Source organism: Sebastes umbrosus, chromosome 8 (assembly GCF_015220745.1).
Source record: "Sebastes umbrosus isolate fSebUmb1 chromosome 8, fSebUmb1.pri, whole genome shotgun sequence".
NCBI lineage: Eukaryota > Metazoa > Chordata > Actinopteri > Perciformes > Sebastidae > Sebastes > Sebastes umbrosus.
Genome location: NC_051276.1, coordinates 30601344 through 30612421, shown reverse-complemented (window position 1 = coordinate 30612421; position 11078 = coordinate 30601344).

Here is an 11078-nt window from a genome sequence, read left to right as displayed (position 1 = left end):
AGGCATGCTGCTTGATTTCAGCGTCGCTCTCTTCAAAGGAGCCCTGTTGGATGGCGCGACGTCCCCCTTTGCTTCTCAGGTCTCGGGCAGAAGAAAGGTTGGGGTTAGGAAGGCCCTCTCCTGGGACTGAAGGCATCCACAGCATAACACACCCATGTTCCGCTATTTATCAATTGCTGTATTCATCTTTTCTGCTTTCCCATTCACACCGCTATCAGGTTGGACCCCCCCAGAAGGTCAGGATAACCCCCACCACACACCATAGAGTCGTCCTCCTGAAAGAGATCAAAGATGCTGTTGGTCAGCAAAGAAGACAAAGGAGTTAGCTGAGGTGGTTGAAGTAGCTGTTAGCATGCTGATCCCTCGATGTCTATTTTAGCAGCACTCTGACGTTTAAGATAAATTCCACTGCTGAATGTTAACATCTTGTTAATGGGTGGAACAGACCAGAGAAACGTCTCTACAGCCCTCGACAGACAAGTTAAATGTACTTTTCTCAGGCATAAATCACTTTAAAGCAGAATTCTTGTGATTTCTGCCTCACATGTCTTTCGCTGAGGCCTTTGGGTCGATTACAAGTTGAACTTATGTCCACACTAATCTCCTTGTTGCCAAATTAAAAGGCGAGTTTTTTAAAAATGTCTGGAAAAGTAATTCATTTTGCCAGTGTTTGAAGTTGTCTGGCACATGGCGGGTGACGATGAATTGTCCCCCAAAGAGTTAATTGATGGAGAGGAGAAAACCTTCAGGGAGGGAAAAGTTCAGTTTTCAACCTCCCTGTCCTGTTTGAAGGAGATGTGAGTTGGCAGTGCAGGAGAGGCTTGAAGATTAATGTTGCAAAAGGGGGCTCTGACAGCCTCTCCGCTGGTTGCGGTTCTCTTGGGTGGCCCGATTGGTCTTGGATGTCACTTTTGCTACTTAATCTTGTGTATGTGAACCAGGCAGATTCAGAGGGGCTATGGGGGTGGGTGGGGGGCTGTTCGCTGGGCCGCAACACGAGAGACAGACTGAGGAGAACGCAAGAATATCACTCCTTCAACATGCAGGACATCATTTCTTTTCATTTTGTCCAGGTGAAGAAAAAAAAAACGCCATAAAAATAATAAATTCAATCTCTAAATTTCAATTCTTTGCACATTTAAAACTGATTTTACAGTCGTAGTTTGTTAGTATGAAGTATGAATCAATTATATAAATTAAAATAACCTGCAAAAATGTATGCAACTAAATTATGGCAAATATACTTCATTGGTTTGTATTGACTAAAACATAATTTACACTGCATCCATTTTATGTGTTTACTAATCAGTGGTGGAGGAAATATCAAGATCCTTTAGATAAGTAAAGGTTGCAATACCATACTGTAAAAATACTTATAAGTAAATGTAGTGGTGGAGTGTACTCAAGCATTGTACATAAAATACTAAATTCAAGATACTTGTACTTTACTTGAGTATTTCCATTTCTGCTACTTTATATTTCTACTACTATTTCTAAGATGATTTCAAGTTTAAAGATACTTAAAGGGACTATTTGTAAGAATCAGAGATTGCTTGTTAACAGCGACACCTGTGGCCGTCAAGTCAACGACAGTCAGCGTCACGTTGATCGCACTTGTGCTCGCTCTACATAGACATGAACGAACATCGCTCAAAACAGTGAGGCGACAAGCGTCAGCTAAAAGCACAATATCACTCTATATTTCAGCTGCTTGGCAGTAATGTTAGCTGACCAGACGAAGGTCTCTCCATGAATCAATGCTGATCTTAGTGTTGGCTTTTCCTGCTTCAGCCTCCCGACCGCGGTCAGAGGGAACAGGGGAGACACCGGAGTTTTGGTCGGAGACGATAACGTTTCTCTCTGCGGAGCCCCGTCACTTCACAAGACACGGGAAACCTCTGTTGGTCTGGAGGAGCTGCAGCAGTTATTTCTACACAAACGTCCACTGTACATTCACTAGATATTCTCAGAGCTAAACTAACTCTTCTGCAGTGTGTAGTGTTTGGCATGCACATGAGAGTGGAGCGAAAGAGAGAGAATGAGCGCGGTCTGTAAGTCAAGGCAAGCAGGCAGAGGAGCAGAGTACACCAGAAACTCCGGTCCTGGAGACCAAAGCTACGGTCTCCCCCGCGTCCTCCGACCGCGGCAACACTGTTTTGCAAGACGGGCTTCACTAGATATAACTTTGCGGTTTTGGTGCTTCCGTGTAGTTTGTGTTGGAGTCTGGGTCTGAACAGCGTAGCCACACGCGAGTGCGCAAGGGACACCGACCTGGATTGATTTATACGTGTAAGAAGTTACAAACAGTCCCTTTAAAGGAGACATTAAAAGTCCTGAAAACTTGTTTTCTCACTCAGCTTCTGATTGGGGTTTCACATGAACACACACATTTTCAAAGTCAGAGCAGTTTTTGGTTATTTCACATGAGATATTTGTGTATTCAATTTCTTCTCTGTGCTCTTTTTATTGGTCTGAAGTGGGCGGGACTAAGATGGAAAATGATGATGTCACAAATGCCTGTCCGGCAATTAGTTGTTTGGTCACTCTCTTATCAAGTCTAATCAAACCCTTCACACACAGAGTCCAGATGATGCAGATTAGATGAGTTTGAGGCTGTTAAACTCTTAATAAAACATACCTAAAGTTGTTTTATTTACTTTGATTGTTGCGTATTTACAAATGAATAATCAATGTTAGAGAAATAATGACCATTTGAAGCCAAGTTTTCAGAGCCTGTAAAAGGTAAATGGGAATATTAAAGGATGATAAGGGTTTAAACTACAGACGTGCTGCTGCCTAGTTTTTTTCTCGTGACTCTTTTAAACTGTTGGAACTGTTGACTGCACTCTTTATCTGATGTAGACCTGATACAACCATGTAATCGGGTCATTAAGTCTAACCTTTAACATGCAGGTACAATGCCTCTGTATTATCAGTGGAATCCAAACTCCAAAAAGTGGCATTTGTGAGCATCAGAGCAAAACTAAACTTAAAAAATTATACTTATATTTTAAATTAAAAATTAAATTTGAATCAAAATGACTGAAATTAAATTGTAAATAAGGTTAAAATCCACCTCTGTAAGAACAGATCATCATTCAGTCAAAAGTAGGAACATTGGTAGGTCAAAAGTTACTTTATTGTGAAAATATTTTCACTGGATTGGACTGAAAATTGAGGAGAAATAACGGTTTGAAAATACATTTTTGATTTTTTTCATATAAAGAGTTGTTGGTCAGTGAGTAAAGAGAGCAGACATATTTTCTTCTTCTGGGTTTCTCCTATTGGTTAATCCTATTAGAGGATGTTTAGGCTCAATCCTCAGAACAGTAAACACTGAGCAAGCAATGCCATGTAATCCCAAAACACTGGACCGGAGACATTTCATAATTCTCAAAACCAAGAAAATATTTAAGAACTGATGTCATGTGGAGACTGTTTATTACTATAAATTTGCTTTTAATCCTGGGGTTTATTTTGTCCTGTACTTCATCTGTTTTGTAGTCGTTAAAATAACTAATATGTTTAATAAATCTGTGGATTTTTCTTCACATTGAGTCAAAATAACATTTTCTGATTCATGAATTGTCTCTAAATTTCCACAACCTTTTATGAAAGGCTACACTGAGATTTATTTGTGAATGAACTCACTAAAAATAGGCGACTGGGGTCAGGTTTTTTAACATTAAAAGGTAAATACATTGTAAACTATTGGTTACTGTAAAAGTATAAAAAGATTCAGAAGTCTAGCTGCCAGTTGACCAATTGTTCATCCTTCCAGCTAACCTCTCTAAGCCAATCTAAACTGGTCCCTTACTTGACCTTTCTGACATTTAACCCTAATCCTCAACACCTTAAACACTATTTCTGGCTTCAGCTCTAAGCTTATTCCCACTATCTAACCCGTGTTTGTGTCTGCAGCCTGCAGAGCTGAATCATCGCGGCCCCACGCTGTGCACCTTCTCCTGTTTCTGTTGTCCACTCACATCTTATTTGTGACCGACTTTGCAGTTTCCTGCCTGAGTCAGGGTGTGTTTTGTCATCGCTGTAAGGGCGACATTAACTTTGCACTCGACCAAATATGGCTCCCCGGCAGTGATGAAACTGCTCTGTGCCAAAACTTTGGTAAAACACAGGTGTTCTCTCTCCGCGCGGCGACCATGTTTACTAGATTGTTCCTGTGAAAGACTCACTTTTTCTCCTTTTTTTCGCTTTCACACGGAACGTTTGTATTTTGAGAGCTGCAAGCTGCCCACATAGTGTCGTCACTGGAGCTGCTTTCCCCGTAAACTGTTTGGATTCAATGAGCTAATCCACCTACGGTGTTTGGCTCGCTGCCGCGCTGCACACCAAACAGACCGTAATGTATACAAGGCCGATCTTTATAGGCAACATTAAATATTTACTACATATTAGCGACTGAATAATCACCTGTGGCTTCTTGCGAAACATTCACTGTGTCGGCTCGTTATGGGAGTCATCAGAGGCCAAAGCTCATAAAAAACTACGATTAAAGTCAGTTAGTGTAAAAAATAATGTCACTCGAGGCAAAACTCTAATTTAATTTCAGCTCGTCTCATAGAAAACATTCCCTTCAACACTTTTCCAACCAGATCCGCCCTTTCTCATGCTTCACGTTGATATCAATTTAAAGCTGGAAGGCCTCACCACCTTCTCAGAGTGCAGCCACACCACAGCTGCACGCTGCACATGTTCATCTGACTGTCCTGCGGAGAGAGGCAGTGCATGTCAGCGCCCTCCTCTTTGTTATTCCCTGTTTTTCAGAGCCGTGACAGTAAATTCTACAAAGTCCACAAACAGGATGGTCAAAGCGTCACGCCTGTCCGTCTTCAAAGAGTTATGACAAGAGAAGATCACCAGTAAAAAGTGAAAAGTCTGATAGACATCAGCGGGACGGGGACTCTAGTAAACGGAGCGCTGAGTCTAGACCACTCAAGACGGGCATGTTAAGGTCATGCTCATAAAAGTCCCCCTAGACACCGTGTTCCTTATGGGCCGGGAGGGGACGTATAGCCGGAGCAGGAATCACCTGCACAGATGGGTTAGGAGTTGCTCCGCCCGCGAGCTGCTACCGCCCATCACACGGCCTGAGAGAGCAATGGGTTTCATATGCGGCACGTCGTGAATCAGGCTCAGCGTCAAATAACTCACAGTAGACTGAACTGGGCTGTGTGCGGTAGGTATGCAGGGAGCAGTTATCTTCAAAACATGGACTGCAACGTGACAGAGGTGTCATCATAAAACAGAGAAGAAGAATTACCAGAGGAGTGGACTGGAAGATTTTGAAATAGTCTTCTTCTTAAAGATGCAACAGATCCTTCAGTGGCCACCACTAATTGACCTCTTGAAGGAATGCAACGCCTTCTCCTTGACTGACATTTGCTTTTAGCGGCTCCTGTGGGATGGGGCGGTGGGCCGGTGGAAGGCGATAGCGGGGGAGATCCTCTGGAGATAAACCGCCATGCCCCCTGTCCCTCAGACAACAAAGAAAGTGAGTGATGTTTGTCTGAAAACCAAGAGCCGCAATCCCCCTTGTTTTGATGTGTGGGCCACCTGGGATGCGGGTCTCCATCAGCACTCAGGGCTCGAGGAGAGAGGAAGAGAAACAGGACTCACACAGATCTCGTCCCCAGGACAAACAATCTGAGTGACAAGCCTGCTGGAATCCCACGGAAGTCACCCAACAGACGAGGCATTCAAACACGCAGAAAAAACAAGAGGCGTTTAGGTGGCCACAAAGGACCGGAGGAGAATTGCACAGCGTGGTTTCCTCAATTTTTTCGAGGACAAAAGTTGAGCTCCTTTAATGTCCAAAGGAAACCTACGAGGATCATATTCATCTCATCTCAAACTCACAAATAGTCTAAGTGCTTTACGAGAGTATTTACATTTACATATCATGAAAATTCAGAGGCAAATATTGCACCTAATAGTCCACTACATTTATCTGAGAGCTTTAGTTTCTAGATAGTTTAAAGATAAATGTTTTACACACAAAATATATGATCTCATAAAATATAATGCATCGTTGTAGATTAAACTATCCAACAGAATATTAAGTAGTTTAAATTAGCTTTATTTAAACCAGCGTAAGTAAGACTTTGAATGCAAGTAATTTATAAATTACTTGCAGTGGAGTAGTTAACTTGAGGTATTACTACTTTTGCTTAAGTAAAGACTCTGAATACTTCTATTTAAAGGTAGAAATCTTCAGTCAGTTTAGAAAAGTCTTTCAAAGCACAGCATATTTATTTACAGCAGTGATCATCCGCATGTGGAAAACTATGTTATTGTTTATAGTTTTAAAAGTTTTCATTGATCAAATGTAGACACGGATCCAGAAGTTCAACACTATAGTACATAAAAAGACAGAAAAACTACAACTGAAGTCTCTGTCATCTGTGAAACTCCACATCCACTAAGATTTACCTGCTGTTGATCAGTTGCAGGAGGAGTTTTTCAGACCTGAATCCCTGAAGATCCTTGTTCATAAATCTGAGGCTGTGAATGACGTTTGGGAAGGCAGAGCAAGCAAGTTTCAGCAGGCCACATTTGTGAGAGTTAATTCATTCTTACGTTAAGAAAAATCGAATGAGAAGTGATGATGAGAAAGTCTGAACTACCAGTAGTGTGAATAAAGCCTTCATGGTCCAAACAGGATTGATTGGAAAGAAATGACTGTGGCAGCTGTCCAACATCCTCAATTTCCACTTCTGATTAAATTGAAATATATTGAGACTAATTTAATATACTTGAGATCTTTACATCTTTACATCAGATGTAATGAAGCTGAAAAGTATGCAAGGATAAGAATAAAAAACTTAAAAATTGAGTTGAGTATGAATTAGATGTATTGATGATTGCGGCGTGTTGCGAGTTGCTCACTGCTCAGTCGGGGTGTAACTCCTTAAGATTCTATCACGTTTGAACCGTTCATTAGTTTTCCAGTTCGACCACAAACCTGCAGGATCACATGCACGATGTTCAGCGTCAGGGACGTCAGCTCTGAGGAATCTTCTGCTGCACATCTGAAAACACGATGCTGGTAAAATAAAACAAAAAACACCTGTGAGTCACTAACAAATCACCAAATATTTTTAATAACAAAGATTGTTGACAACTTAAGACGAGTAAAACAAAAAGTTAAAGTGAAGTTTTATTTGCTTTGGTGAGAGGAAGTCCATACCAGGCAAGGTTTTGATAAATTTCACAACTATTTTATTAGATCTGTTTTGCTTTGTTACTTAGAGCTCCAGATGTGTTGTGAGCTTTTTTTTTTTTGTCTAACAACCTTTTAGATTCTGCAAAAGTAGATTCATACTAATTAAAACTTGTCATTTTGGTTTTGGAGGAAACGAACCATGTCGTGCTCCATTACTGTTTCAATATGGTTTGGCCACTAAAAAATGCAACTATTTATCCACAGCTGCTATTAATCCATTAAATTCAAATAAAACTGACATCATGAGGTTGACATCAACTGCACGACTTGGCGCTCACACCTTCCGCATCCTTCAGCATAAACAAAACTACCAGTAAGCTGGTCGAGTGACACCAGTCAGAATGTCAAAGTGCTGCACATGTTGAGACTCTTTGGAAATCTCATATCTGGAAATGATTATTTGGTCCAGAGAACATTTCCTCACCAGCTTACATCATATCGAAGCATTTCCGTCATTTGTATTTGTTTTTCAAAGGGGAGTGTGTGTGTGTGTGTGTGAGTGTTGAAACAAAGAGGAAACACCTCTCATGAACCCAGAGGTCCAGTCTGATACACACATGTACAATGAATGAAAGCAGCATCCAGGCTGATGTCTGTGCTGTGTCACGGCTCCAGGATCCGTAGGAGGGGAGCCTTTTTTGTCGTGGGAGCAGCCCCCTCGCTGTGAGGGGCCGGGAATGTGGGGTGTCCTGCGTGGAGCGTCGGCTGTGGGAGGCAGATCAGGGGTACGAGGCCCAGATGGATGTCAGGGCAACATCTGTTCCACCTCCTGGCAGGGTCTTATCAGCAGAAACGCTGCCACACACGCTGGACGGGAGAAGACAGAGAGAGAAAAAGGGGCATTCTTTGCAGAGTTTAAGAAAACAGGCATTTTGTTTGTCTTGTAAACGAAAGTTAGGTTCCCCGTCGGGTCACGCGTTTGCATTTCACAAAGCTCTCAGGGTTCATTTTGTTGTGTGTGTGACCGCATTTGTTTATACTTCTGGTGGGTCGTTATAATGTATGTGGCACATTTTTGTCATTATAATTACATACTATACTGAACATCAAAATATTCAAATTCCAATGAATCACCTTTAAATGAATGTTTCCTAACCAAAGGGGCCAAAACAATTTTAAAGTCACTTAAATTCATATAACTTTGCTTTATATAAACACAGTTTATTCTGTTACGAGGTTAGATTCAACCTTTTGTCAGGTTAAAAACAATGCAAACAAATTCAAGAATATTGGTACATGCGATTTAGGGCTGCAAATAAAGATTATTTTCATTGTTGATGTTACAGAGACAAACACGTACCGTCAGCGGCTCTGAGAAAAAAAATGGAAATGCTGCACTGATGCAATTAAACTACATTTTCCCACCACGAATACTTATTTAGTCAGTTTCATGTTTGTTTGTAAAGGTTTAAAGAAACGTGTATCTCACACTGATAAAGTAACAACATGATAATCATGTGTTGTCCATCACAGTGTATGGATTCATAACTCCTTTAAAAAGGTGACAGAAAATATTATAATGTTATCTTTACTTGTTAAAATATGAAGAGCTCGACTATAAATATACTATAAAGCAGACTTTTTTTTGTTTCTTGTACTAATTATTGTAGTCTAGGGCTGCAACTAACAATTATTTTCATTGTTGATTAATCTGTTGATTACCTTTTTTTTTTTTTTTTACCTTTTTTTGGTCTTTTTTCTGACTTTTTTAACCTTTTTTGACATATGTTAGACATTTTTCAGTAATTTTTTTTTTCTGACATTTTTTTCAGACTTTTTCCAGACACTTTTTTTTTTTTTTTTTACTTTTTTTTCGGACTTTTTCCGGGTATTTTCTGGAATTTTTTTTTTTTTGAACATTTTTGACCTTTTTTTTTTTACCTTTTTTTGACATATGTCAGACATTTTTCAGACTTTCTTTGCAAATTTTTCGAACATTTTTCAGACATTTTTTTTTTTCAGACATTTCTCGGAAATTTTTCCTGACTTTTTCCAGACATTTTTTTATACTTTTTTTGCAAATTTTTCGGACATTTAAAAAAAAAAAAAAAAATAATTTCAGACATTTGTCGAATTTTTTTTTGACTTTTTCCGGACATTTTTTTCTGACTTTTTTTCGGGTATTTTCCGGACATTTTTTTTTTTTTTTTTTTAACCTTTTTTTGGTCTTTTTTAACCTTTTTTTTAACCTTTTTTTGACATATGTCAGACATTTTTCTAGATTAATCAATAAGTTGTTTGGTCTATAAAATGTCAGAAAATGGTGAAAAATGTTGATCAGTGTTTCCCAAAAGCCCAAGATGACGTCCTCTAATGTCTTGTTTTGTCAACAACTCAGAGATATTCAGTTTACTGTCGTAGAGGAGGAAAGAAACCAGAAAATATTCACATTTAATTATAAAAATACTCAAACTGATTAATCGATTATCAAAATAGTTGCTGATTAATTTAATAGTTGACAACTAATCCATTAATTGTTTCAGCTCTATTGTAATCTGGTTTTCACATTGTTAAAGCACACAGGCTGGAAAGGGGACATTCATCAATCACCAATGCTGTGAAATGATTTAAAACATGTCTAGCCATTATGACTTGAATGACGATCTGTTCAGATAGTATTTCTACATATGTCTGCAAATACAAAACAAAGATTGATAATTGATCAAACTCTTAAAATCAATATAGCCGATAACCTCAGTATTCTCAATTGGTCTTTTCCAATACAAGTAGATAAGTACATCTGTGCATTTTTTATTAAGAAAATTACTCAAACCGATTAATCGATTACCAAAATAGTTGGCGATTAATTTAATAGTTGACAACTAATTGATTAATCGTTGCAGCTCTAATGCGATTTCATTCATTTGTAGTCTGCACAGCTGAAACTGCAGCTGTTTGGATTTATGTGGATTTATGTGGAACACTGAATGCTGCTCTTCTCTTTGCTTTTTCGATCATTAGATGCTACTTGAAATACAGATGGCAGATAATAAATGAATAAAAAGCATTGGTGATTATTGGGGGAAAGGACTCACGCTGAGGTTCGTGCTGGAAAAGATCAAATGTGGCAAAAGTGTGAGGATAATATTTGTTAAAAAGCCACATGGCTTCATTCATTCTGTGGTCAGTCTACTTCCAACACTGATAAGATCATGAATGTTGATATTTGTCTAAATCCAATCCACACTTGATGGAAGATTTCCTGTGATCTCACTGACTGTGACATGTGTGTGTGTGTGTGTGTGTGTGTGTGTACACACCGTAACCAAGTCGTTAATGCAAAGAAGACTAGTGATGACGTGAATGCAGCGCTCTTCATGCCAGAAAGTCATAAAACCAAGAAGACAAATGATAAATAAACGATGCTGGAGGCTGCAGCTTTGCATGTTGGGAAAATTGTTTGCGGTAAGTTCAATTTGCTTTTGTGTGACGTCTCGCTCAGTCGTTCTTTACATGCAGGACGCCGCTGGCATTTCTGCATCTTTCGCCCTTTTGTTATAAATCGCACCATCACTTTATATGACTGCCAACAATTAGGCTTGCCATAGTTTGTCAGAGCGTTTTTCCTCCCTTCCAGGCAGCCATTAATTACCATTCGTTTTAAAAAGAAAAATCAACTTGCAGAGACTTGAAGGTTTCTTGAGAAACTGTATCCATCACAGTAAATAAACGTCATGTCTCCGTTATTGTTGCTTGGTAATGCACAGACTGATTTAAAAAATCTGGACTGTATTACCACACAACAACACTAATATAACTTCTTATCTGTGAACCACACGATGGGTCTGCTGCCAACAAGGACGAGAGAAAGAACTCTGAAGAGAAGAGCCAGACG